Raw genomic sequence first — 27,041 nt, forward strand, 5'->3', positions numbered from 1 at the left:
AGAAATCTAATTTAAATCAGGAATCACCAAATTATAATGTTCATTTAATGTATACCTTGTATGAACTCAATTCTGGTGAGGAAGTAAGAGAGTAGATCTTTGCCAGCAAGTTGATCCCTTGTTGCTCTGGAAACCTTCATAAGAATGTGAAGATATATCAGATCCACAAGTTGGTATCTCTCATGTTACAGATCTCAGGAAGCCTTGCAGGTTTAAATCTTCATGGCATTCCCACCTTCATTCTCTTTCTCTCTCTTCCTCTCTCATGCTGACTGATCTGTCCTCAATCTCACCATGATAAATACAATACAAATACAACGTGTGTGGAAAGGATCTTGGGCAACAGAAGGAAGAGTCACAGATTAGGCAATAGTCAGATAGGAGGCAACTGACCCTTCAGAAAGAACGGGGATGTGGCCAATGTCTCAGAAGGGGCCTTCCTAGTTTCTTGAACTGTAAAGGGGAAGGGGGGACGGAGATGTGTTTCAGATTGGAAAAATTTGCTTAATTTAGCGAATTTTTATATTTATATTATAATTTTCATTATAATAAAAATAGACCTAATACTTCTGGTTGTGCTTCTTCCTTGGACTACATCACAAAGTTGACAACAAATAAGCCTTTGTATCTATGAATGTGTATGAATTCATGACTGTATCTATACTGAGAATTCTGTGGTGCCAGAATTCCTGTCATGCCAATAACACGACTATCTGAGGAGAGAAGAAGAAATCTATTTGAAACATATAGAGGGGGGAAGATTGTTCTTTTAGGGATGATTTTTCCATTCTAACTACATTTCCTTTTTAGGCCTTCTGGTGCTGCTGAGATTTTTTTTTTTTAAAAAAATTTTTTTCATGAATTTTGAAAGCATTTGGAGTGTTCATTATTTTCCCAGTGTTTGAAAAAAAAAAACCCAGAGCTTACTTTCTATAAGGATAACAGAGGGTTTTTTTTTTCATTCAGGCTATCAAATGACAGATAAGACTTAATAATAGAAATATTATCATATGATAAGAACACACACTGTAGGGTCTCTCCATAGGAAGTTTTTGTTCTAAAGTTTTGTCCTTAACATTGTTAGGTCTTTACCAAAAGCAAAAAAGAGGCACTGAGAAAAAACGATGGAAAAGGGTTCAAAAGGACAAGCCGAAACAAGAAACAAGAAAAAAAGCTGTTGTCAGACTTCTCTGTTGAAAAGTGGTGTGTGTGTGTGTGTGTGTGTGTGTGTGTGTGTGTGTGCGTGTGCGCGTGTGTGTGAAGAGGAAGCAAGGTCAAGCTGCTATGGGAGGTTCTTGGCACCTTCTGCTTTATGAGTCTTGCATCATTAAAAATCATATAATCAGAATGGATGCCTCCTGTGGGGCGCTAAGATGCTGAGCTTCTTCGAAAATGAGGGGAGAAAAGTACTTCAGTTGGGGGAGGGAATGTGAAGAAACCATGTTAATTGGGCCTTTCAGGAGATAAGGAGACTTTCTCTCAATGGATGAAAATCTCCCACACAGGATCCCCATCTGGTTCTGATTCAGACCTACAGTGTCTTCCTTGTCTGCACTTTGATTCCCTTATTAAATTTCTCTCTGGAACTGGGGGAGAGAGTACAAAGCATACAGTGACGACTACAAAGGAAAGGAATAGAGCAGGACACATTCACGCTACCTCTTTTGTGTTCTCTTTTGATCACTTGAAGCTGATAATGTTAACTATGCTTCCTCACCATACAAGCTGAGGCTTGTTGTCTCCTTCTCTACAGGTCTGCCAGGTTGTTATGTGAACATCTTCCTCCCCTCCATTGGATGCTGTTTTGGGACTCCAAACTCCTAGACCTCCAGTCAGCATGTTCATTGTGAATCCTGGGATTTGTCATTGTTGAATCTTAGAAGGCACCCGGTTAAAGAGGACTATCTGTAGAGAAATTAACTCAAATAATGTTCAGCCTTCCCAGTAGGCTATGAAAGTAGATTCTTTCTCACTTTACTATTTGTTGCAGTTGTTCTGTCTAGGAATAGAAAGTCATTAAAACAGAAATTCTCACAAAGTCAGATTGGTTAGAACGTTTGACTGAGGCTCGGAACAAGAGCCACAAAACAGACTGAACCCAGAACAATCACTTCACTCTACTTTAACATTATTTCCTTTTTCTCTCTTCTCTTGCAAACTCCTGGTATTTGCCCTTTTTGTGGGGGGAGGGGGAAGTGTGAATTTGCAGCTTCAAATGCATGTGGAAAAAATGTATGAGGATTATTTATTAATGTAATGTAATGTAATGTAATATATTCATTTAAAGAACATATATGCTGCAGAACTCCAAAAGTGTAATTACTAATTACAGTTTTACAGAGTTGGAAGGGAGCTTGTAGGTCATCTAGTCCAATCCCCTGCCTTTTTGACAAATGGCAGTCCAATCTCTTCTTGAAAGTCTCAAGTGATGGCACTCCCGCAACTTCTGAGGGCAAAGCTGTTCCATTGGTTGATTGTTCTCACTATCAGAATGTTTCTCCTTATTTCCAGGTTGAATCTCTCCTTGTTCAGTTTCCATCCATTATTCCAGGTCTGGCCTTCAGGTGCTTTAGGTTTAGAAAATAGCTTGACCCCTTCCTATTTGTGGCAGCCCCTCAAATATTGGAAGACTGCTATCATGTCTCCCTTGGTCCTTCTCTTCACTAGACTAGCCATGCCCAGTTTCTGCAACCATTTATCATATGTTTTAGCCTCCAGTCCCCTAATCATCCTGGTTGCTCTTCTCTGTACTTTTTCTGGAATCTCAATATGTTTTTTATAGTTTGGTGACCAAAACTGGATATGCAACCTGGCTTGTATTCTTATCCACTTCTGATAGGAACTTAATTTCTCTTGGCCACAACATTTTTTGAAAAACCTTCTAAAGGCAAGTATTTTAAGGTTTTAAAGGCCACCCGAAGAGATTAAGTTCCCCCACTCCTCACGAAGCTACAAAATGGCACTTTTGTTTTTAACTATGTTTTTTATGGATTGTTGCAAGCCAGTTAGAGTCATCATATGAGATAGGCAGTCATATAAGTCCCATCAATTGATCAATAATAAGAAAAATGCAGCTTAAAAAACCCCCATGGATGCTAAGTCTCTATCTAAAGTGGCCAATGCATAAAGGAAAATCTGATCTCCTGTCTAGCTGTTGTTGTTGTTATTGGTGGAAGTGTTGGGAGAGTATGAAAAATGTGTTTTTAAAACAGAACCTTAAGCTTTCTTTACTGTGATTTTGAAAAGGAAGGAAGCAAATGCACAGTATGATAACAACAGCCACAGAAATGGAATATCCTCCAGCTGTACTGTGTTATCTTTATGTATCCTGCCCAATTGGTTGCCTGTGCATTTCCTCAGCTGGGTTTTCCCCTCCACCAGAAAGATTCTCATTTCCTCCATTAAAGGCCTACCTAGAAAAAGCAGCTTTCCATTCACAATCTGGTTCATGAATGGAACATTTGACCTCTGTCTGCTGCTCTGCCATGCCCATGGACATCAAAGAAAGAAGCCTGGCCAAGACATCTTGTTCAATTATAGTCAAAGGTATCCAGGGCAACCTACAGTGACACCAGGCAAATGATGCCAATTATGCAACTCAACCCAACAGAGGCAAATCACATCATGATGTAATTTCCCTGTGATACATGTGTGTGTGTGTGTGTTTGTATGTGTGATGTCACCCGTCCTTGCATGGAAATCCATATTTATAGCATTACATTCCATCACTTATGTAGCATTAATGGCATGAAAGGTGTATTGTATGACTTTAGAAATATAAGGAATTTCCTTATATTGACCGGCTTAATGTTTCATACTTATCCATAATTTATTGGCATATTTGATGAAGAAGCTATAGAAGGGTGGCAAACACATATTACTAAGCCAAAAAGCATAATGTAAGCATCATACATATTCATATAAGATACTGAACCACCTACTTGTAGACTTCTATGCAGATTTTAGCAGGCTGCAAGTCACAGGTGTTCTAGCCTTGTTCTAAAAAACTAAAAAGGCTGAGGACAGAACAATAGCCTTTTACCAAACACATACACCATCACAAAATCTGATCGCACAATCCCACAAGAACAAAATCTCATTCCTGCAATTATCCAAGAAGAAGGTAACTGAGGGGAGAATTAATTTGGTCATAAAGTAGCCTCAGTCTTTTTTTATTACAAGCCAGACGGTTTCACTGCAGGATCTCCATCTAATTCCTAATAAAACAAAGAACGTATTAGCTCTCCTTTTCCGCCATTTGCTTCTGGACGCTTCTCCATCTCCAATTCCAAAGCTGTATAATAGTTTTTGGCCATTAAAGTTCAATGATCTGCTTCACATATGACACTAAGATAGAATGAATGGAGTCACATATCATATGAAGCCAAAAGCAGACAAACTATATTATGGCTTAGTACAATGTATAAATCAGATTTAAGATTACTTAGAAATCAATTACTTTTTCCTATTGGAGAAATTACGGTTGGTAACTTCCATTTTTGTTTGTGCCCAGCATTCTCCCTGTATATTCTCCCTAAATCCAGATCTGAGCAAGCAGACACATTGCTCATTTCAGCTAGCAAAAATAGGCCTCCAAATGTATTTATTAAAAATCAGCAAACACCAAAATAGTTATTTAACATAAATAGGTTTTTGGCATGGTGGCGCTGTGGTTAGAATGCAGTATTGCAGGCTAATTCTACCGACTGCCAGCAGTTTGATCCTGACCAGCTCAAGGTTGACTCAGCCTTCCATCCTTCTGAGGTGGGTAAAAGGAGGACCCAGATTGTTGGGGGCATTATGCTGACTCTGTAAACTGCTTAGTGATGGCTGGAAAGCACTGTGAAGCGGCATATAAATCCAAGTGCTCTTACTCTTGCAATTGCTAGGATAAAGGACAGGCAAAAGAAAAGAGAAAGAGAGCTGCCAACAACAGGCAATGCATAATTTACTTTTATCTTTTAATGTGTATCTATACATTTATATACAAAACTCTCCCAAACCATAGAAAACATAAGTGCGGTTATTCACATGAACAGCCGTAAAAGAAGTGACTTTTGGTTATGCAGCCTTAATCCTTTGATGTACATAACAATAGTGGGAGGAAAAAATGGAAAGGAACACAGTGCTCCAGGGTCATGTGATCTTCATATGTGACCTTGCCAGCTTCCAATAAGCAAAGTCAATGGAAGACTCTGGATTCACTTATCAACCACATTATTCCTTTAACAGAGATATGTTTAACAACTGGGGGGGGGGAATCATAAAATCAGGTGCAATTATTTAATGACTGCCTTACTTAGCAATGGAAATTCTGGTCCCATCTATGGTCTTAAGTTGTGGACTGGCTGTAATCCCTCCACTATTCTACACTATGATGGAAGCGTTTTGGTTGAAAAGGGTGATGCATCTAACAATTCCAGTTATCCCTGGAATAACAGAATCATTGCCGAGTTTCAGGAATGGTTAAATTTAGGTTACACTTTAGTAAGAACAGCATATCAAGGGTTGAAGAAAGTTAAGGGAGCCAACGTTGTTGAAGATACTGCCATGATCATGCTGGCATGGCTATATGCTGCAGCACATAGAGCGCTGTTACCTTCCCACTGAAGTGGTACCTGTTTATCTACTTGCAATTTCCATGCTTTTGAACTGCTAGATGGGCAGGAGCTGGGGCAAATAATGGGAGCTCACCCCATCATGCAGCACTCAGGTCTCAAAACGTGGCTATCAGCTTTTCATCAGACAAACTTAGCATCTTTCATCACTGAGCCACCGTGCCCCATACTGAAAATGTATGGCCTTTCTAATTCTTAGTAAGAAGAAAAATGGACCTCTAACATTTGCAATTACTCTACTGTGTTGCATTTAGAGATGCTGATAAACCATCTCTATTTATGACTAGCAATTTTAGGATATATTATGTGTTTTTTTTTTTAAGAAATGCAAATACCCAGTATTTATACAAATTACAAAAATAAACTTGATGCAAAATGGGTCTTCTAAATTTAGAATTGTCACTGGCTGAGATTCACTTAGAACCGAGGAGACTCAGCCCAGCTGAAATTTCTGATGCCCCTTCTGAGATATGGAATGCATTAGAAGCAATTACATGTATTAAACCTCCCCACTGAACAGTTCAAGCGGAACAGCTGGAGAGTTAATGGGGGGAACATGGTAAACTTCAATTCATATTTAGTACTGAATTGTTGGGTTTTTGTTTCTTGGTACTTCCTTTTTGGATCTCTGGTTGCAGAATAGTGGAAACTGAACATTATAATGAAAAAGTAAGATTAATATGACAGACAATTGTCATGGTTTCAGATTGTTTGGGTTTTAAGTGAGGGGAAAATTTCAAACTAGATAAAAGACCAAGTAGTCTTGTGCTAAAAACCAAAATGGTTTGTGTCCCATCCAAGAGAGAAAGTAGGAGAGGCTGAAATGAGAATCCACAAAAGAATAAATAGAAAATTAATACCACGGCCAAGAAGAAAGACAAGGAGATGAAAGAGAGAGAAAGAGAGAGAGAGAAGATGGTACAGTGTAGAGACAAACAACCAGCTTTTAAAAGATAAAGCAAAGAAGAACAAATTCATCACTAGAGGTGACTGAATCAAACTAATTGTGTAACAAATTGGGTTTTGGGATCACAGTGTTATTACAGCCCATAAAATAGAGAAGGCTAGAAGAAACCACAAGCCAGACATTGATACTAGCAGTGAAATATTAAAGAAGAAGAGCTGCTGCTCCATATAAGCCTACCTGGTTGAGTTATTACCAACAACTAAGGTCCTACAGGATTATGCTTCAAGGAAGTCTGTTCATTCTTCTGTCTCTTGATCCCTTTATGCAGCCTGCAAGAGCTCCAACAGTAGCTCTGAACACACTATTAACCTCCCATCTACACATTGGCATGGACCTAGGCACTGAGGAAGCTTACAGCTGAACACCAATTTGCATGAAGGGTTCCACACAATCAGGTTGTCCACATCTACACAAAAAGAACTTAAAAGCCTAAAAGATAGAGCTAAAATCCTAAAGAGAGGATAGCAATAGCAACAGCGCTTAGACTTATATAGCACTTTACAGTGTTTTTACAGCCCTCTCTAAGTGGTTTACAGAGTCAGCATATTGTCCCCAACCAAATTGGGTCCTCATTTTACCAACCTCAGAAGGATGGAAGGCTGAGTCAACCTTGAGCCTGGTAAGATTCTAAGTGCCAAATTGCAGTAAGCAGAAGTAACCTGCAGTACTGAACTCTAACCACTGCGCCACCATGGCTCAGGATACTGCAAAAAGAAGGTAGCTGTGTAGAAGGGCAACAGGCAAAAAGGGATAGAGTGATCATCCTCTCTACTTCTTTTGGTGTTACTGGTTTTGCTGTCAATTGTTATAAGCACTAAGTAGGGGTTTGTTTGTTTTTTGCTTGTAATATTAAAAGGGGAAGTGCCATCTTGAAACTGAGGTCCATAGTTATATGTTCTGTACTCCAGAGTGATAGAATTTGAGTCTGAACCATCTGTTTGATCTCTTTTTAGGTATTTGAAGAATGCTACCGTATCTTCTCCCACTTCTCTCTGTTCCAAGGCTAAGCACTCCCATTTCCTTGACTCTGCAGGATAGAGTACAATTAGTTTTCCTGGCTGGCTGCTGTCCTCCAGCATTTGCTTTAATCTTCCCCCCAAAGATAACCAAGCTCATAATAGTGCAACAGATTTGTCATTAGTACCACCTGGTTCTAGCCCTGCCCTCTGAATCACTGAGAAACAAGCCTGCTCTTTCTCATGCATGACGGATCTGGATAGTTGGAAGACTTCTAAATGTGTCTCTTTCCCTCTGTAAACATCTTCCAATGGCTTTCATCTATCCTAATCTGAAGCAGCCTGAATCGGATGCTAACTAGTAGTATTGCTGCCAAAAATGGATGTTTGCACTTTTATGCGAAGTATTCTAATTTTGGAAATCCCAATTTCAGCCTTGGGTTATGACCTTGGAGGAAAAGCTCATCTCTGATGTGGATTTTTATGAGTGCAACATAACTTCCGAGAGCCATTGTTCCAGGCCATTTCATTTAACTCATTACAGGGTTTTTATAACAGAAGCAGAAGATTTGTATTTAGTAAGGATTTTCTCCTTGCCTTAATTTCTAAAGAAATAAATGCATTCGAGTACAGATATTTGCGTACAGCCAGGGAATTCTGTTGATAGTTTATATCAGTGTTTCTTGACCTTGACAGTTTTAAGACAGGTGAACTTCAATTCCTTGAATTCTCCAGCCAGCATTGACGTCCATCTGCTTTATAGTTGCCAAGGTTGAAAAACGCTAGTTTATAGCCATGCAAAGCAACTTGTCAACTTTCCAATTCGCTGCATTCATGGTCAAAAAGCTATGTCACATCCAGCTAATTGAAGCATCATGCCTCTTGTAAGCTTCTTGGGCCAAGGAGCTCAATAATATTTATGAGATATTGTAATCTGAAATTAGTGGGAAGCACCCTGTCAAGATGATTCAAGCAATCCTCTGGGGAATTATTGTGCAAACTCAGCCCATTATGGTTTATTTAACAAACCATACTTAAGCATGGTTTTGCACAGTGCACGAACCCAGGTTATAAGAAGATCCCTTCTGAGTCAGAGGAGAGGCTTTGACTTTCTTCTCCCAGCTTCCCTTAGCCAGGAATTGGATCCTTTAATGGTGCCTCTGGAAAATCCACATGCAGGGCATAGGTGCTGCAGCCTCTCTTCTTCTTACACTCAAGCAACTGGCCCTGAACAGAATAGCAATAACATTTACACCAGGGTGGATTTGATTTAAATCAAGTCAATTTAACCTAGAAGTAAGGAGACATTTCCTGACAATGAGCAATTCAGCTCATATGAACAATTAAGCAATGAAATAAATTGCTTCCTGGAGTTGTGGAGGCTTTCAAAAATAGATTGGACAATCATTTGACTGGGATGGCGCAAGACTCCTGCTTTGACCAGGTATTTGGATTAAAAGACCTCCGAGGTCACTTCCAGCCCTATGAATCCAATCCTATTTGAAAACAGATGAAATTGATGGCCAGGCCATCCTCATATTTTGATAGTCAAAATAGGCTTTGAGAACATATTCAGGACTCAGTGAGGGTATTTTTTTTTTTTTGCAAAATAGCTCCCATGGAGACAAAGCCAGTTATAAATAATACAGGCAGGACGCAGAGTGTGGATTAAAAACGAATCAAGATGGTAGCCCCAATGAAAAATATACAGAGCCTCTATTGTACCATTGTTGCACCATCTTGACTTTTTCCCCCCATACCTTGTAGATATCTCTGAAAGGATGTTTGTTGGTTTACCTGCCATCCCCTCTAACAGAATTATTGAGAGTTGGGAGGCACACAAGTTTTATAAACTACTGTTAGTAGCATTAAATAATATTGCTTGAGCAGGGGGTTGGACTAAAAGATTTCCAAATCTTCCAACTCTGTTGTCCCAAAGGTGCTTTTTCAGGAGGCAAATGGACTTTCTTGGTTTTTTTTGTTTTCTTTGAAGATGTTTTGCTTCTCATCCAGCTCTGACAGGATAGCAGGGAATGGAAGGATTTATATTCCTTGCAGACAGCTGGTCATTTGCATTCTTTTAGCGAGTTGTTGAAGCACTTGGAGGCTTATCTCTATAGATAAATCTCCAAGTACAGATAAACCTCTTCTAAAAGGATGCAAAGGACCAGGAATATAAATCCTTCCATTCCCCACTACTCCATCAGAGCTGATGAAGCTTCTTGGATGAGAAGCAAAACGTCTTCAAAGAAAAAACCAAGAAAGCCCGGTTGCCTCCTGAAAAAGCACCTTTGGGACAACCAAGACCTGGATGACTGAGAATCTCTACAGCAGGGGTGTCCAGCCTTGGCAACTTTAAGACTTGTGGACTTCAACTCCCAGAATTCCTCAGCCAGCAAAGCTGGCTGAGGAATTCTGGGAGTTGAAGTCCACAAGTCTTAAAGTTGCCAAGGTTGGACACCGCTGCTCTACAGACTTCCAACTCTGTATTCTGTTATTCTACTAGTGTGAACCCCACCATTTCTCATTTCTGCTATCTTCTTTTAAAAACAGGTTGCCATATATCCAGAGCTCTGAGCTGCACTCATCCATCATTTTATCCGTACCGTGTTGGTAGACAGCCAAATAGCTTCAAATAATAACTAAATAAAAATTAAGACTCACTGGATGTCTTGCAAATAAGGATGATGCTCAAAGCAGAGTGCTTTGCAATATGCGAGTTTCATATAAAAGCATCATCATCACCATCATCATCATCATTAGCATCCTTTTTTTTTTAAAACGAAGTGGCTCGAGAAGGCTGGCAACTACTGAGGGAAGTAGTTCTGGCACCGCTTTGGAAAACCAGGTGTTAAACCAATCCCATTTTTGCTAAGCGACAGCATCTCTTACTGTTATCCAGAAACAATGTGACATATTTATTGCATCTAGATTTATTTGCATCCCGCCCTATTTTTTTAAAAAAAACCTTGCAATCAAGACAATGCAGGGGAAAAATTAGAACATCACAAGGAAGCAACAAGCCCAGTAATGATTTAAGCAAACCCCATCACCGATCCTACATTTCTTAGCTTTGTCTCTACATTCCTGACAACCTGATTGAATTATTTTCTTTTGAGAAGTGAGCCTATCTGATATCAGCTCTCTTGGAAGTGTTTATCTGCTCCCTGATCTTTAATTTAAAAATGTATTATAGCAAGGATTTTTGTGCAAAGATGCCTTGCTTGATTCCTATAAGATTTTTAAAAAAGCATTTTCTGCTTTATAGGTACTATGCTTAATAAGAGATTGGGAGGAACTTGACATCCTATTTCTTTCCTGAGTCCTTTTTTTTATCTCTCCAAAAAGTTTAGAATGCCAATGCTAGGTGACAAAAATATTCTCTACACCAACAACTGTTTTGAGACATTTCAGAGTTTGCCTGGAAGGTCATATGGAACATTTTTTTACAGCTATTTATATTTCTTTCCCATTCCAAACTGCTATATTTCGCCCATTTCTAGCTGGCTGAATTTTCAATATTATTAAATCTAGATCCCATCATCCTTAAATCTATTCAACTTCAGACTATATACATGTGTTCTACATCTACAAAGACTTGAATATCAAGTAATAAGTATCAAGGGAACAAAAATGCATTTGTTCACCAGCCTTGAATAACCCACTTTTCCTAAAGCTCATCACTTAAGGATTCACTGGTGGCGTCTCCAATGTCATCATAAGAATCAATTTGAACTTTATGGACACTTATTAGAATTTAAACTGGAGGAGGAACAAGTTAAAGAAACAATGATTGCTTGGGGGAAAATTTTTGGATATGGGATTGACTTAGAAAAATGGCAAAAATTGTGGTCTCAAAACTATAAAATGACAATGTCAACTGCATATAAAGAACATTTGTATAAGATGTTTTACAGGTGGCATCTACCCTGATGAGACTTACGAGAATGTTTAAGAATAAATCGGATAAATGTTGGAAATGTCATCAGATACCTGGTTCATATTACCACATGTGGTGGACATGCTCGGATGCAAAAAAATATTGGACTAATATCCACATGTGGTTGGGAAAAATGATAAACAACATATAGACTTTAAACCAGATATCTTTTTATTGGGAATCATACCGGAAATATACAATAAAGAGCTGAAATATTTGATTGTAAATGTTTTAACAGCGGCTAGAATTGTATTTGCTAAGAATTGGAAAAATGATAAAATACCTATGCAGGAGGAAGTTATTAAGAAAATTATGGACTGTGCTGAAATGAGTAAATTGACATTTGAAATCAGAGAACAAGAAGATATACAATTTTATATGATATGGGATTTGTTTTATCAATGGTTGGATAAAAAGACATGGTAATGTAATAGAATAGATAATTTTGTTATAGAAGTTTAATAGATTGATATAAAATATAATGTAGACATATATAACCATTGGATGAAAGTACAATATAAATTTTAAAATAAAATTTGGGATATCTCATATAAAGTGATGGAATAAATAGTTTAGTCATGGATGATTAATAATTGATAAATATACTATAAATATAAATATAAATAAATATAATAAGCATGTTAGTTTGACAATGTTAGTTTGAAATTTATATAAACTGAGTGACGACTATGAAAGGATTGCACGAAAGATTCATAACCAACTGACACACTGTATGCATATAAAATGGAAGATGGTTCTATGTTTTTATGTATTGTTTGTATATGTTTGTCTTAAAAAATAAAAACTTTTTTATTAAAAAAAAAGAATCAATTTGGAAATGAAAAAAAAGAAGAAGGCACCAAATAAATCAATTTAAATAAATAAACAAAGCAAGGCATTAAGTCACAGAGAAATCTGCTTTTGAGATCTACTTATCTTCACAGTTTAAAAATATACTACTGGCACAGAGAGGATCAGTTCTGGAAATGTTATAACTACTATTTTATCAAAAGGGTCACACATGGTGTGCAAATTGCCAGGATTTTATAGGAGGCTGTTAACGTTCTGCAAAGCTACAGGTGCGTAAGATAATATAACTAATTTAAATACGTACGGAAAAAAGCCCCGAGGTAGTAATGAAATGCACCTTTCTATTTTTTTTGCTGCTAGCAAAGGCAGATTGAGAAGTGGAGAAATTATTTAAATTTAAAGACCTTCCCTATTGTCAGGGAGTAGCTGATAAAATGGATGTTTGTTTTTTTGCCTATATCCTTATAGGATGGGGATGGTTGAACCATTGTCCGCTTGGAGCTCTCAATGCTTTTGACACCGTCAACCATGGTATCCTTTTGGACCAGTTTTGGGGATTGGGAGAAGGAAGTATGTGCTGTCATGCCCCCAGAGTCTGAATTTGAGAAGGAAGATGAACAGCTGTCAGGGAGCGGGGGAGTGGCATGGTTGGCTGTGGTGGAAACTGGGGAAGGGCAAAGTCAGGCTGAGCAGAGCAGGGAAGAGGTAGAACAAGGGAGAAGGGGTACAGAGGAAGACCAAGGCCCACCGCCTCTTCATCCGAGGGCATGCAGGGAAGAATGGAGAAGAGAGCAACGTGGGTTGCATGGCTTATGAGGGAGGAAAGGTCCCTGATTCCCTTCACAAGGCACACCTGGGAAGGGAGTTTAAAGGAGAACCAGTTGGGAGGGGCATTTGTTGGGAACAAACATTGAGCTTATCTTGTGTTGGCTGCTGTTATGAGTTCCTGGCATCCACCCAACTGGTTTGATTTACTGCCTTGGTATTTCATTTCTGGACCTCTGTATCTTGCTCTGCCAGATTTATTACTTTATTTTGCCTTGTTGGATTTATAGTTTATAGTTTTCAGTTTACAATGTTTGGACTGGAATATCTGCAGCTGGTGCAGGTTCGTGGGAGAGTTTTTCTTCAGACCAGAAGGTAACCGGGTCATTGGGGACAAAGTTGGAGCTAATAAAGGGACCTCTACTTATTCTCTGTCTGTGTTGTCTTTGTGCCACACCCCGGGTCATCACAGTGCTATGGTGGTTCACATCCTTTCTCTGAGGTTGGTTCCAGATGGTTTTGGTGGGAGAGGAGAGGTCGAACCCTAGGTCCCTGCAATGTTGAGGTATGTACTGATATCGCATTAATTCTTAAGCCTTTCCATCTGACATCCAAGCATGAAATCCCTGTGTTCAGCCCAACATTAAAAATATGGCATACTGCTTCTCTCCAGCTTAAAATCATAACTGTCCGCTGCATGTGATCACAATATGGCTAAGATTGTAATGAAAAGATTTATGGCCCTTTTTTTCTGGACATGCTAGATATCCTTTATTAATGGAAGCAGGATGTTAACTTTTGGAAAACAGTGTTCCTGCCTTTAGAACAAATCCTGTATTCCAGACACCTTCGTTGCTCAGAAAGTCAACAAAAATCTAATAATAACTACAGGAAGAACAGGAAAATGAGGACAGTCTGTGACTCTTTCCTCCCAAGCACAAAATACCTGCGTTCTTTTCCTTTACCCTTTTGGAGATAGTGAACTAGAGTTGTCAAATTTAAGCATTTGTTGCATTGAAAAAAGATTTGGTTCCTGTTGTCTATTAAAAACTGGCCTTTCCATAATGTGGCCAATCAGATATTTGAGCTTCAATCACTATTTTGGCTGTGACTTTAAATTTGGGGAATTTGAATGGGGGACACCCAGAGGTTGCCTAGGTTGGGGAAAGTTGCTACAATCACTGGCTGATTTCCTACATCACAGTAAACCACAATGAAGGTCATCTCATTTTGTGTATTACATGAATTCAACCACTGTGGTTTGTAGACCATGTTTATGTCTACTAAACTGTGTCATTGAAAAGAATAGAAGTACGTGGATATATGCATGTACATATCAGATGCCAGTCTGAATTCCAAAAATGTTGAGGATCATAAGATGGCAGCCAAGACTTAAAAGTCAACTAATTCTATGTAGCTACAGCATGTAGTTGTCAACTAGAATTTTGCAAAATGGATCTGGTAGCCCTGGGAAACACCCAAACCAAAGGTTTTCTATAGCCCATTTTGCCATAGAAACTGCCACATATTTTACAATTAGTCTATAAAATACCACAGAACTTACTTCTCAATAAATACACAGTCTATCCATAGTGGTAGCAATTATACAACATCTGGAGTGTTGTGCATTTATTCTCAAAAAAAGGTCATGGTTTGTTAATTTAGCATCAGTTAGAACTATCTTTAAGCTGAAAAACCAAAGAACAAAACCACACATCATATAAGGATGCACAACTTTTGCATCATTCCTTGGTCACTGATTTTGGAAAAATAATAAACTTCATTTCAGTGTTTGAAGATGCCATGTTTCAAAGCTTACATTCCAGGAAGAATCAAACCATAGGCAAAATAATGCCAAAACACCTCCAAAATAGATCCACAGTGACTCTGGTAAAGGAAGTTCCAGCACTATTTCTAGCACTGTATCAAAACAAAACAAAAGGAACAATGAAAATAAATAGATCATGTGTCTCAGTATAATATTCTTGCAAGCTTTCAGGTTCGTGCTGGAGCCCATCCTCAGGGAACTCCAATAGCTTGAAAGAATAAATCTTGGGTCGCAGTGACCAACTTAGATTGGATCTTCAAAAGGGACAACGGTTTTCTTGATAAGGTTTTGCAGAACTGGTTTGTCATTGCCTCCTTCCTAGAGCTGAGAGTGTGATTGGTCCAAGGTCATTCAGCTGGTTGGAGTCGAAAGCAGCCTCCCAGTTTCTAGCTTAGTCCCTTACTCACTACACTAAACTGGCTTGCTATTTTTTTAAAAAAAATCATATTGTAAAATAATTAAATTCAGAAAACCAAATTTTAACATGCAAGTTTAAATATTTTGAGCTGATTGCTTTCAGCAGCACAAATTAATGCAAATCTGTTGTTGAGTGTTCATTTAATGAAATGCCCTCCTACCTTCATGGATTTCTTAAAACAAACCAAAAGACTTTTAATTCATGTCTTGCCGCCTAACAATCAAATATTCAAATCCAGTGAAAGCCACAGGAAATGTTCCAGATGGAGGAGACAACCCTCCCCCACAAATCCTCCCCACCTTCCTTAATTACACAATGCATAGTTAATTTATGGATTTGCATCCTGAAGATATGGTGGTTGCAATTACCCAGATGCCTTTGTAAAGGGATGAATCAAATTTAGGGAGTGTCAGTCTATTGTGGTGAAGTAAAATAAAAACATGAATTTTTGCTTTTCTCTTTGTTGTGTTTCTTATTAAATGCATTTTATTGCCCCCTCCCTTTTAATGGTTTAGAGTCAGACTCATTCTGTAATGTATAATCCAGACTCAATGGAAATACTTCAGTTGGTAGCTCTGGGTTGTATTACCATATGAAGCTTTCATAAGTTTCTGGTGTTTTCTCCAAGCAATGAGAAATATTTATTTGTTTGTTTGTTTGTTTATGATATTTATATTGCCACCTATTTGCATATGGCAACTCAAGGCAGTTTTCAAGAATATAAAAACAATAAAACCAATAAAATAATCATATATAATAAAATAAAATAACTCCCTGCCCCGGGCAACAATACATCGTATGAGCCATTTAATGGGCTCCATCCCACTCTGTGTTCCCCAGGCCTGCTGGCAGAACCAGATCTTTAGCGTCTTCCAAAAGAGTATTAGAACGGGGGCCAGTCTAATGTCTGTGGGGATGATGTTCCAGAGAGAGGGAGCCACCACAGAGAAGGCCCTTCTTCTGGGTCCCAACAGGTGTTATCTCCCTCAGGGATGGAACCTGTAACATTCCTTGCCTCCCCGCTCTGGTGGGTCTGGTAGGTGTGACCAGCAAGAGACGGTTCCTCAGATAACCAGGTCCCACGTCATGAAGGGCTTTAAAGGGGACAACCAGTACCTTGAATTGCACCCAAAAGCAAATCGGCAACCAATACAGCTCCTGCAGGAGAAGTGATACATGTGCACATTGAGGTTTGCACAAAACCATGGGGGCTGCTGCATTTTGCACCAACTGGAGCTTCTGGATGCTCTTCAAGGACAGCCCCATGTAGAGCGTGTAGCTATAGTCAAGACGGGAAATGATTAGGGCATGAGTGACCGTGAGTAGGGATTGTTATGTCATATTATGTTGTGTTATAATGTGAAAAGGAATAGCAGGTCAAAATTTCCTGGGGTGCAACTATGAACAGGGAGAATTTCTATTAAAAATAAATTTAGCTATAGGAAATTTGTAATGTCTGGGGTGGAGTCAAAAGAGTAATCAGCCTAGAGTTGTTATGTTTCCATAAGCGGTCTAAGTCCAATCCCTCTTGAATTCCATTAACTCTTATTTAGCACCAATTAGTGCTGTTAGTTGATTCTTATGTGTAGGCATAAACAATAAATCAGCTTTATTAGAACTTAATGTGCCTAACAGTATCAAGGTCCTAACCAGTACTCTAAATGGGGCCTATTGTGGATGTCCACTTTGGGACCCATTAAATTAATTGCCATTTTAATTTCCCACAATAATATTGTATTGCAAAAGAGATTTATAGAAGTTAAAAGTATTTTTTTATTCATCTGGACCTGTTGCAAATTTTGTTGCCTTCAAGGCAATGCTAATCCACCAACACATTGATGGAGGAACTGGAGCAGCTGAACATACCCTCATTCTTTAGATTTCAAGTGTTAAAAAACAGCAATCCTAATCATGAAATTGCAGCCATTCTCTCCAAAGACTCTTTGAGATTGACTTCCAAATTCACCCTTGAAAGATTCATCTGGTTCCAACTTCTCTGCCTTCCAACTCATTCTGAACAACTTGATGCGACAAGCATGGAACAAAACCAAACATCTAAGTTACAGCTGAGGGTAAATGAAATTACACAAAAGAAAGCTGGATAAAATATTTCTGGCAGAGAAAGGGAAATAGGATCCAAGCAACCATTCTGTCTTGCCACATTGAAACAAAGCTATCTGAGGATTTACGTTATTATCTGAACATTCAGAGAGAAAGAATCACTCGTCATTTAGCCTACAGAATCTGCACACAAGTCAGAAATGGGGAGGAAACATAATTACCAAGAGCACTGCTATGTTTCCAAACAGACTTTCAAAACAATGGAGAGGATTTATTTTAATTATCAGGCAGAACAAATTCTCTTTTCTGTTTTCAGTATTCTGGCAGATTTATACATTATGTAACCATTGACAGCAATTCAGCAGAGCAGACGGGAAGACGGGCGATGTTGGTCACGTTGTCCTCTTTTAGCAATTACTGGACCTGATAAAAGCACTTTGAGAAGGCTGATTAGGAGAAGGCAGGATCTTCTGAAGTTAAAATGGCCTCCAAGCCCAGAGAATAAGGTTACAACTTTAATATTGTTTGCGTTCTTTGTCCCGAATCAAAACTACTGTACATTCAGATCAGTGGTGGGATTCAATTTTTTTTACTACCAATTTTGTGGGCGTGGCTTATTAGGCGTGGCAAGGGAAGGATACTGTAAAATCTCCATTCCCTCTCTACACCACTAACCTGCTTTCCAGCTCTTTTCTCTTGTTCAGGGCAACAAAAGAAAACCCAGCCAATCACCTGGGACTCGGGAGGCAGAGAATAAATGGAGGCGGGGTCAGTCAGAGGTGGTATTTGCTGGTTCTCCAAACTGGTCAAAATTTTCACTACCGGTTCTCCAGAACTGGTCAGAACCTGCTGAATACCACCTCTGATGCAGATAATGATCATAATTGAGGCCAACATTTCTGTTGCAAAGTGAGACATTGGTAAGTGAATTTCATTCTATTTGACAACTTTTCTTGCCACAGTTGTTAAATGTGCAGTTGGTAAGTTAATCTGGCTTCCCTATTGAGTCTGCTTATCAGAAGGGGGCAAAAAGTGATCACATGACCGTCATAAATATGAGTTAGTTGCCAAGCAGCTGAATTGCAATCACATGACCACGGGGGGGAGATGCTCAATGGTTGTAAGTTTGAAAAGTTTGAAGTAAGTTTGAAGTTTTTTCAGTGCTGTTGTAACTTTGAACAGTCATTAAAGGAGCTACCTGTAAGTCGAAGGCTACCTGTAAATAGCATTTTATGAAGAGAACTTGAAAAACATTTTAAAAAACCACCTGGCAATAAAAGAGGTAGATTTGGTGGTTAGCAGTTTGATGCTAAAGAAAAATCCTCTGCAGGTATGCATTACATGGGGGTGGATGTGACTGTCACATTTGATCACATGATTCTTGCTTCCCAATTGGTTGGATGGGCTACTGTAGTCTGCAAAAGCCAGTGCAGAGTTGGTATTCAGCAGATTCTGACCAGTTCTGGAGAACCGGAAATTTTGAGTAGTTCGGAGAACCAGCAAATACCACCTCTGACTGGCCCCACCCCCATCTATTCTCTGCCTCCCGAGTCCCAGCTGATCGGCTGGTTCTTCTTTTGTTGCCCTGCACAGGAGAACGGAGCTGGAAAGCAGATTAGTGGGTTGGGGAAGGAATGGGATTTTGCAGTAACCTTCCCCTAGGAGTGGGGAGGGAATGGAGATTTTACAGTATCCTTCCCCTGCCACACCCACCAAGCCACATCCACAGAACCAGTAATAATATTTTTTGAATCCTACCACTGAAGCCAGTGTCATATGTTTCCAAAGAAGAGATGCTGCCACTACATATAATCGTATTTTGGTTCTGAGCCATTTGCTATCCAGTCCAAGACTTCCTCTTCAGTCTTCATAGAAGGGCTATAGTTGTCTTTCAACAGCTTTTATAAACACAGAACACCAGAAACGTTTGCTGTGTGTCCAATTTTATTCCAACTCCACAACTGTATTTAAACACAGTGCTGTGAAAGCAAAGAAAACACCTAGCCAAAGTAGATTTGACTTGGGAAAATCTATAGTCAGAACTGTCTGAAGATCTTTTTGCCTCATAAGTAAAGAAATATGATAAAAGCCACTTGAATAAACACTTAACTCTTATTTCAATAAGGCCAATGCTGATCAGGGTAGCTAGGGACTGCTACAATCATGCAATCAAAGTCATATCAAAAAAGAGTTTTGAAGCTTCAATTGTGCAGTTGAAGGTGCCATTTTGACTTTTTTTTGCCCCTGAGAGTACCCCAAATGGGATAGCACCCTCAAGCAAATCAGCTTATAAGAACAAAAGCAGATTCTGTGTTTGCCCGCCATCAAAGGAGAAATTCTGGAACAACAACACATCAGAAAGAGCTTTAAACTCTCTTTACTGGCATTTTCATTCCCATCCTCATTCAAATCCCTTCCTTTTAACCAAATAAAAATTCATCAAGAATTCTAGCAACACCACTCCCACCTTTCATTTAGTTTGGCCTATAGCAGCAGCATTTGATTTAACATTTCTTTTTAATTAAGCATTCTCCTTGCCCTTCTGTACTGTGCCATCAGTGACAGAACCATTTTACTGGTGCTCATCAGTATGCAAAATTAAGAGGTATTATAAGCAAAGGGAGAATTATTGGGCATAGGGTAGCTTTTTTTTTTTTTTTTTTTGCTATCTTAAGTCCAACCCCCACGCCCGCCCGGCTTCTTCCTTTTAGAGACTGAGTCCCATCAAGCCACGCCCACCAAGCCATGCCCACAGAGCCAGTAGGGAAAATTTTTGAATTTCACCCCTGAGCGGCCCCCTACATTTTGGGCACCAGGGACCAGTTCTGTGGAGAGAGGCTTTTCTGCAGACTGGAGGCGGCATGATTTCATGTGCTGCCTGCATCCTACAGATGGGGCTTTGCTTGTTTGCATGGCCCAATGCCATGGACCGATGCCCCTGCATGGACAAGGGATTGGGCACCCCTGTTCTAAGTGAATCCAAAGTATGGAAACATTTCATAGTTAATTCTGGCACAATCCGAGTCATACACCTCAAAGAAATGTCAGAAACCTCAATAATGACAACAGATCTTGATATTTGCTCGCAAAGATTCAAGTGAAAGAACAAGTGGTACACGATCATGTTAAAGAACAAAAAAATCAACCCGCCACATTTTCTTTTTATACACATGATATGGAAACTCTCTTGTGGCCAGAACAGGATTCTGCTTGGCAACCTCTATGGCAGGGGTCTTCAAACTGAACAGCTTTAAGACTTGTGGACTTCAACTCCCAGAATTCCTCCTCCAGTCATGTTGGCTCAGGAATTCTGGGAGCTGAAATCCAGAAGTCTTACACTTTCCAAGTTTGAAGGCCCTTTCTCTATGGGTTAGAATTGTCTTCCCTCCTTGTTTGTCTGTGCAACATGATCAGTTCACTCAAATTTTGGTTACTTTGAATGCTTCTATGCAGATGAGGGACCTCTAAGAATTCTAAAGGAATTGTGAAGTCAAGTCTAGTTTCCTTCAAGCTGAGTTTACCTTGCAGACACAAAAGGGAAAAAAACCTAAGTTCTTGTGACTCCTGCATTTGTTCCAATTTCCCAGTTGTGACTAATGTCCTGTTATTGCTAGATCATCTCTTTTAAAAGGACTAACCAGGCCCAATCAGCTTCACATATGAGCTTAGACAAGGTTAAGCAGGAATTATCACCCTCCAGGAGATCAAGGCACTTTTGAGTCGTTCTCCACTCCTGGTGACTGTATCCATGCACTTATCCCACCTCATCCATGTAAAGTTGCTCCCCTGAAGCTTTGCACAGCCCTGTTGTAAGCAGGGGTGGGCTTCAAAAATTTCAGTTCAGTTGCTGGGTGGGTGTGGCCTAGTCAGCCTCCTGCACCACAGCGTGTTGGTCGTTTTTGCCCTCCCCAGTCTGTGGAGGCTTTCCTTGAGCCTCCAGGAGGATGAAAATGGCCTCCCCAGCCTCCAGAGGCCCTCTGGAGGCCAGAAACAGACCCACTTCCAGTTTTTCACCCTCCCCAAGCCTCGGCACAGGCCTTGTACTTACCTGGCATCCAAAATGGGCCACAAGGAGAGTCCTGGGAGGGGCAGGGTGGGGTGAGGGGGAGCCAGGGGTGGGATCTACCGATTCACCAAACTGTGCAGAATCTTAGCTAGAGGATTGCCTGAACCTGTAGCAGCCCACCCCCGTTGTAAGCCATGTAGCTTACAACTCTATACCCATTTTCCTGAGAGCTAACTCCATTGAACTCCAATACATTTACTTGTATTGTTAACAAGGAATGTGCCTTTGTATATACATCTAGGTACGTCTGATTCTGGTATTTCTGCCTAACTGTGCATAGGAACAAATTAACTCAGAATTTCCCCAAAGGTTAAACATATGGCAATTGGACAACCATCATACTTCATTGTGATCATCCAAATCTTTGATTACAAGAAGCAAAGCTAGCCAATATGTATGGAAAAGTCCTGTTTTGCATCAGCAATTATTTCCAGCTCCAATACTTCTGCTAATTAGAAAATAGAGGAATAATTTAAATTGGTTCTAAACTCATTCTGTGCTGAATCTGGGCTTCCACAAAGCTCTGTGAGTATTGTTTATCACTTTTATATAAAGTATATAGGCAAGAAACAGTTTGTTAGAAAAAATGTTACTTTTTAATATAAAAAGTAACATTTTTTCTAACAAATGGTTTCTTGCTTATATTTTCAATTAGTACAAGTCACTAGTTACATCTCAGGTTGATGGAACTCAAGAGCTTGCCTATTTCATGTGGAGTTATAGTATGAAACACCTCCTGCATAACAGAACCAGACAAAGTAGGACCTGCCTAGTCAGAATCCAACTCCAAGTGAACCCAAATGTTCATCCACTAGGTGCTAAGAATATTCCACACAATGCATCTGCAAATACACCTGTGGCTCATATGTACCCAGCAGGAAGTGAATGACCTTAAAGAGAGCTGCTGGACAGCTACAGTGCCTACAGATATACAGTAATATGGGCAGAAAAACAGGAATGTTTCATTGCTCTTATTGCCACAATTCATTCCTTGTTCAACCTCACTAGATATCTTAACTATAGAGTGATTGCACATTGTTTGTATAATTGATGTATAAGCCACCCAGTGGTGGTATTCAATTTTTTTTTACTAACGGCTCTGTGGGCTTGGCTTGTTGGGCGAGGCTTGATGAGCATGGCAAGGGAAGGATGCTGTAAAATCTCCATTCCTTCCCCACTCCTGGGGGAAGATTACTGCAAAATCTTATTCCCTCCACTCCACTAACCTGCTTTCCAGCTCCATTCTCCTGTGCAGGGCAACAAAAGAAGACCCAGCTGATCAGCTGGGATTCAGGAGGCAGATAATAGATGGGGGCAGAGCCAGTCAGAGGTGGTGTTTACCGGTTCCCAAACTACTCAAAATTTCTGCTACCGGTTCTCCAGAACCTGTCAGAACTGTCTGAATACCACCTCTGAAGCCACCCAGGAAACTATACATATTGGGTGATCTAGACGCCAGCAAACAAGAAATCAAATTAAGATGATAATCTTTTATCCCCTTCTCTTGGATTAAACCCAAACTTAAACTTCAGATAGTTCCTGAACCAGACATTCTCTATAAAAGTCTTATTATCATTCAGCCTTCATTCCTTGCAAGGCTGTTGTGAGGCTGAAATCAGGTAGAGATCCTGAAGAAGGATAGTTTGGGTGTGCAGGAATGGAATTACAATAGGAACACATTATCAGGAAAGCGATACCATAGAAAAGCACAAAGAGAGGAAACAGACACACAGACAGAAAAAAATATATATAATGCAGGAAAAGGGACTATTCTAGGAAACCAGAGAGGAAATGGGGTGAAACCACAAAGAAAAGGCAGTAGAGCGGACAACATGAAACAGTCTACCAAATTAGATACTGTGAGAGGATCCAATTCAGAAGAAAATTATTCCTGGGCTTATCCAATCTTTGCAGAAGAATAAAACAGAGAACAATTCACTGGTCTAGCAAATCAGATAAAGCAGCTGAGCTTTACATTCATTTAGGTTCAATCACAGTCCTAACAGTACAATCCTCTTCATGTATATTTAGAAGTCAATCCTATTTATTAAACTAAGGAGAATGTCCTTCTTGGCCAGTGGGAACTCAATTAGTATATAAGAGGATATGCCTCATTTTAACTCTTTCACTGCTTCCCATGATTTCCAAGCATCATTCATGTCACAGAACTTAGAACTTATTCTTTAAAATAAATGAACAGCATCTTTGTAGAACAAGGAAGTTCAGTGGCTAGTTCAGTGTATTTTCTAATTGAGGCTAGTTCAGTGTATTTTCTAATTGAGGCAGCATGCAAGTGGAAAAATAAATAATTCAGCACAGTAACCAGGACGAGCCCCTTCTATGATTAAGTCACTGATTAACTTGAGTCTCTCTGATTTTGGCACTTCTCTTTTAAGCATGACTGAGGAAACTTCCAGGCCTAAGTTTTGTGGCCCTTCTGGACTTCAAAAGACTTTCCCTTCTTCTATTTGCTTAATTGCTCAATTCATTGACTGTAATTATTTTTTATTAACAACGCAGCGTACTTTGAATGCGTGTGATTTTTAAAACATTTAAAGATGGGAAGTAAGATGGGAAGCAATTTTGTAGATGGGAAGCAATTTTGGAAAGAAGAATTTTTAAAGGTATTTTATTGGTTACTGCAAACTTCAGCAAAATCAAAAACAGAAGATGCTTGCCACTTTAGACATATAGGGAGTTTTATTATTATTTTTTACCCATGTACTCATTTAAATCAGTAGATCAGCTCAGGTTGCTTTTACCAGCTGCCCTCTGAAGTAAAGGCAGTCCTCGGTTTACAATAGTTCATTTAGTGACCATTCAAAGTTATAACAGCACTGAAAAAAGAGACTTATGACCATTTTTCACAGTTACAACCTTTGCAGCATCCTCATGGTCACGTGATCAAGATTCAGACGCTTGCCAACTGGTTCATACTTATGACAGCTGCAGTGCCCTGGGGTCATGGGATCACCTTTGAAGACTTTCCGCCAGGCAATGTCAATGGGGGAAACCAGATTCACTTAAAAACCCGGTTACTAACAACTGCAACAATTGGCTTAACAACGGTGAAAAGAAAGGTTGTAAAATGGGGCAAAACTCCCTTAACAACAGAAATGTTGGTCTTACCTGTAAGTCGGAAGACTACCTATATGGATTTTAATTCCCAGAATTCTAGAGTCAGCTGGCTAGGGGATTCTGGGAGTTGAAGTCCACACATCTTAAAAAGTTGCCAAGTTTGAGAAAGTGCTTTAGACAACCCTGGTTAAATACAATTCGAGTGCCAAGGCAACAAGTTGTTGGGGCCCAGGGATCAATTATCCCAGAAAAATGGCCAATTAATGGATGAAGATATCTTGGATTAGTTGGCATCCCTAATTAGGGGCAGCTGCCTGCCACGAAGACAAGGCGAAAATACTTCAATTGAAATCCATCGGGTTTCTCCCTCAAGCGGGAATTCTTGTCTTTGCCTGCCCTAATTCAGACACTTTCCTTTCCTTGTTGGTTTACATTCTCTTCAGCCGAGCAAGAGGCGTGCTGGGCATCAAACCCAGTTCGGAGCTGAGGGAAATCAAGCGGCGGCCATCCTCGCCAATCCCTCGTGGCCGCCGACCCCAGAATCACCAGATCAAAGCCCCGCGTTCCCTTACACGCGCCCCGGAAATCCGCCCTCCGCTCCGGGATCTTGCCGCGTCGCCCCCACAGATCTCCCTCGCCAGCTCGAGCAGCTCCGCTGACAGCTCGGCACGCTTCGTCTCCGGCCCGCGCGTTTTTTTCCCCTCACTTCCCACGCCCCGGCGGGTCCGCACAAGTTCCTCGCCTAGTTAAGCGCGCCTTGAATCCCAGCCTCGGGGCACCTTTCCTCGGTCGGCCAAGCTCCTGCCTGTTCGCCGGCAAGAGGCAGCCTTGCCGCCGCCTCTCTCTCTCTCTCTCCTTGCCCGCTGCCGGTTAAGAACAAAGCCCGCGGTGGGGAAGCTGCTTGTCTGTCTGTCTGGGATTCTTTGGTGTGTGTGCGTATGTGTGTGTGTGTGTGTGCAATTGTCTCCAACTGAAGGAGTGAAAGCGGGGGAACGAAGCTCGGAGAAGCCGGGGAAAAGATGCAACCACCTCCCTCAAACTTCCCGCCGGGTTAAAGTAGAGCCTAGGGATGCTCTGCAGACGGGATTTCTACCCTTCCCCTCGGCTTGGACTAGGGAGATTCTCAGACGCTCCCGCCACCCGCCTGGAAAAGGGGGGAAATTCGCGATGTTTGGGGAGAACCAGCGACCCGGAGAAGGCTGTGGGTGTCTCCGCCATACACCCAGGCGCCAGCCCCTGCTGGTGCTGCGGCCGCCGCCGCCGCCGCTGCTCCCACTGGGCGGGAGCGCTGGGGAGGCGTCCAGCCAACCCGCTGGAAGCCGGGCAACTGATTAATGGCAATCCGCCTCGCTTCCCCGCTCCGTTCCTTTTTCCCCGATGCAAAGAAAGACGGACGGGGGAGAGAGAGGGAGAAGGGAAGGCAGCCGATGCCTCGACCGACAAGAGGCGCGTCCTCCGCACCCTTAGCTGGACCAGACAACAATGCGTCCCACCCAGCCGCGCACTCCCCCACGCCGGCGAGCGCCTACCTTCGCCTTCTTCCTCCGGCAGGCAGGCAGGCAAGCCCTCTCCGCTCCCGGCAGCCGCCGACTCCCTGATGTCTCGCCCTGCTGATCCAAACTCCGCCAGCACCGGTCCGTTCGCCTTGGCTGGCCGGATCCCGCGATTGGCCCGGAGCTTTAGGCGGCTCTTCCGACCCGCGCGCCCTGGGCGACTGGCAAGCGGCTGCGCCGGTTCTTGCGAAAGCTTTTGCGACCCTTCTGGCTCGGGCAACCCTGCCCGGGTCTCCCGCACTCGCCCTCGGCAGCGGCGTCCTTCATAGCCAGCCAACCCGAGTCCCTTCTGACACGCCGATGCTCCGGGCTAGGCATGGTATATAGCCCGAGCCAGCGACGGGAGGGAGGGCTCTAGTGGCCGGGAAAGGGTCCCGCAGAAGCTCCGGGCTGGCAGCAAGCGGAGCCTGGGGAATTGATAGGCTCCCAGCGGCTTGCCGTTTGAATGACTCCACCCTGCTTCCTATTGGTGTCCCGCAGCGGACGCGGAGGGAGGGGTGTGTGTGGGGGTGTGTGTGTCTGTCTGTCTGTCTTTCTCTCTCTCTCTCTCTCTCTGTGTGTGTGTGTGTGTGTGTACACACAGAAGGAGAGACTGGCTCGGTGACCTCTCGGTTTGCTAGCTTGTTTGAAAGAAGCGTTGCCTGTTGAACGTGCCTGTTTCCTCAAGTGCCGCACTTTCCAGTGGTTTCGGTCCACGCGTGTCAACACGGTGGGAGCATGCATGGAGTAAGGTGTGTCCCACCGTATTCGTTGGAAGCTGTAGTAGCCGATGGAACGTGGGATAGCGGCCCATTTTTTGATCTCCCGATGTTTGACATAAGTCCTAAAGCTGTATAGGGCGGGTCTCTCGACTTCAACTAGAACTTGAACGTTCTCCCATGCAGACTTTCTTGGGATTTACAATCCCATCCTTTGCTTTGTGTGACAGGAGTAGTCCTAGTCTTCCTCAACCTTGGCCTTCCAGAGGCTTCGAACTACAAA

General features: G+C 41.2%; 1 protein-coding gene across 1 annotated transcript in view; it reads right to left on the minus strand.

Annotated features, from left to right (window-relative positions):
• FRMD4B (FERM domain containing 4B) overlaps positions 1–26,516 on the minus strand; it is a 236,349-nt gene extending 209,833 nt beyond the window's left edge. Inside the window, exon 1 of the mRNA XM_087923650.1 lies at positions 26,037–26,516. The gene's annotated coding sequence lies outside the window, so the exon portion shown is untranslated. The remainder of the gene's footprint in view (positions 1–26,036) is intronic.
• Between the last annotated feature and the right edge of the window lie 525 nt (positions 26,517–27,041).

This window comes from Pseudonaja textilis, chromosome 2, assembly GCF_049901715.1.
Source record: "Pseudonaja textilis isolate UNSWEBS1 chromosome 2, rPseTex1.2, whole genome shotgun sequence".
NCBI lineage: Eukaryota > Metazoa > Chordata > Lepidosauria > Squamata > Elapidae > Pseudonaja > Pseudonaja textilis.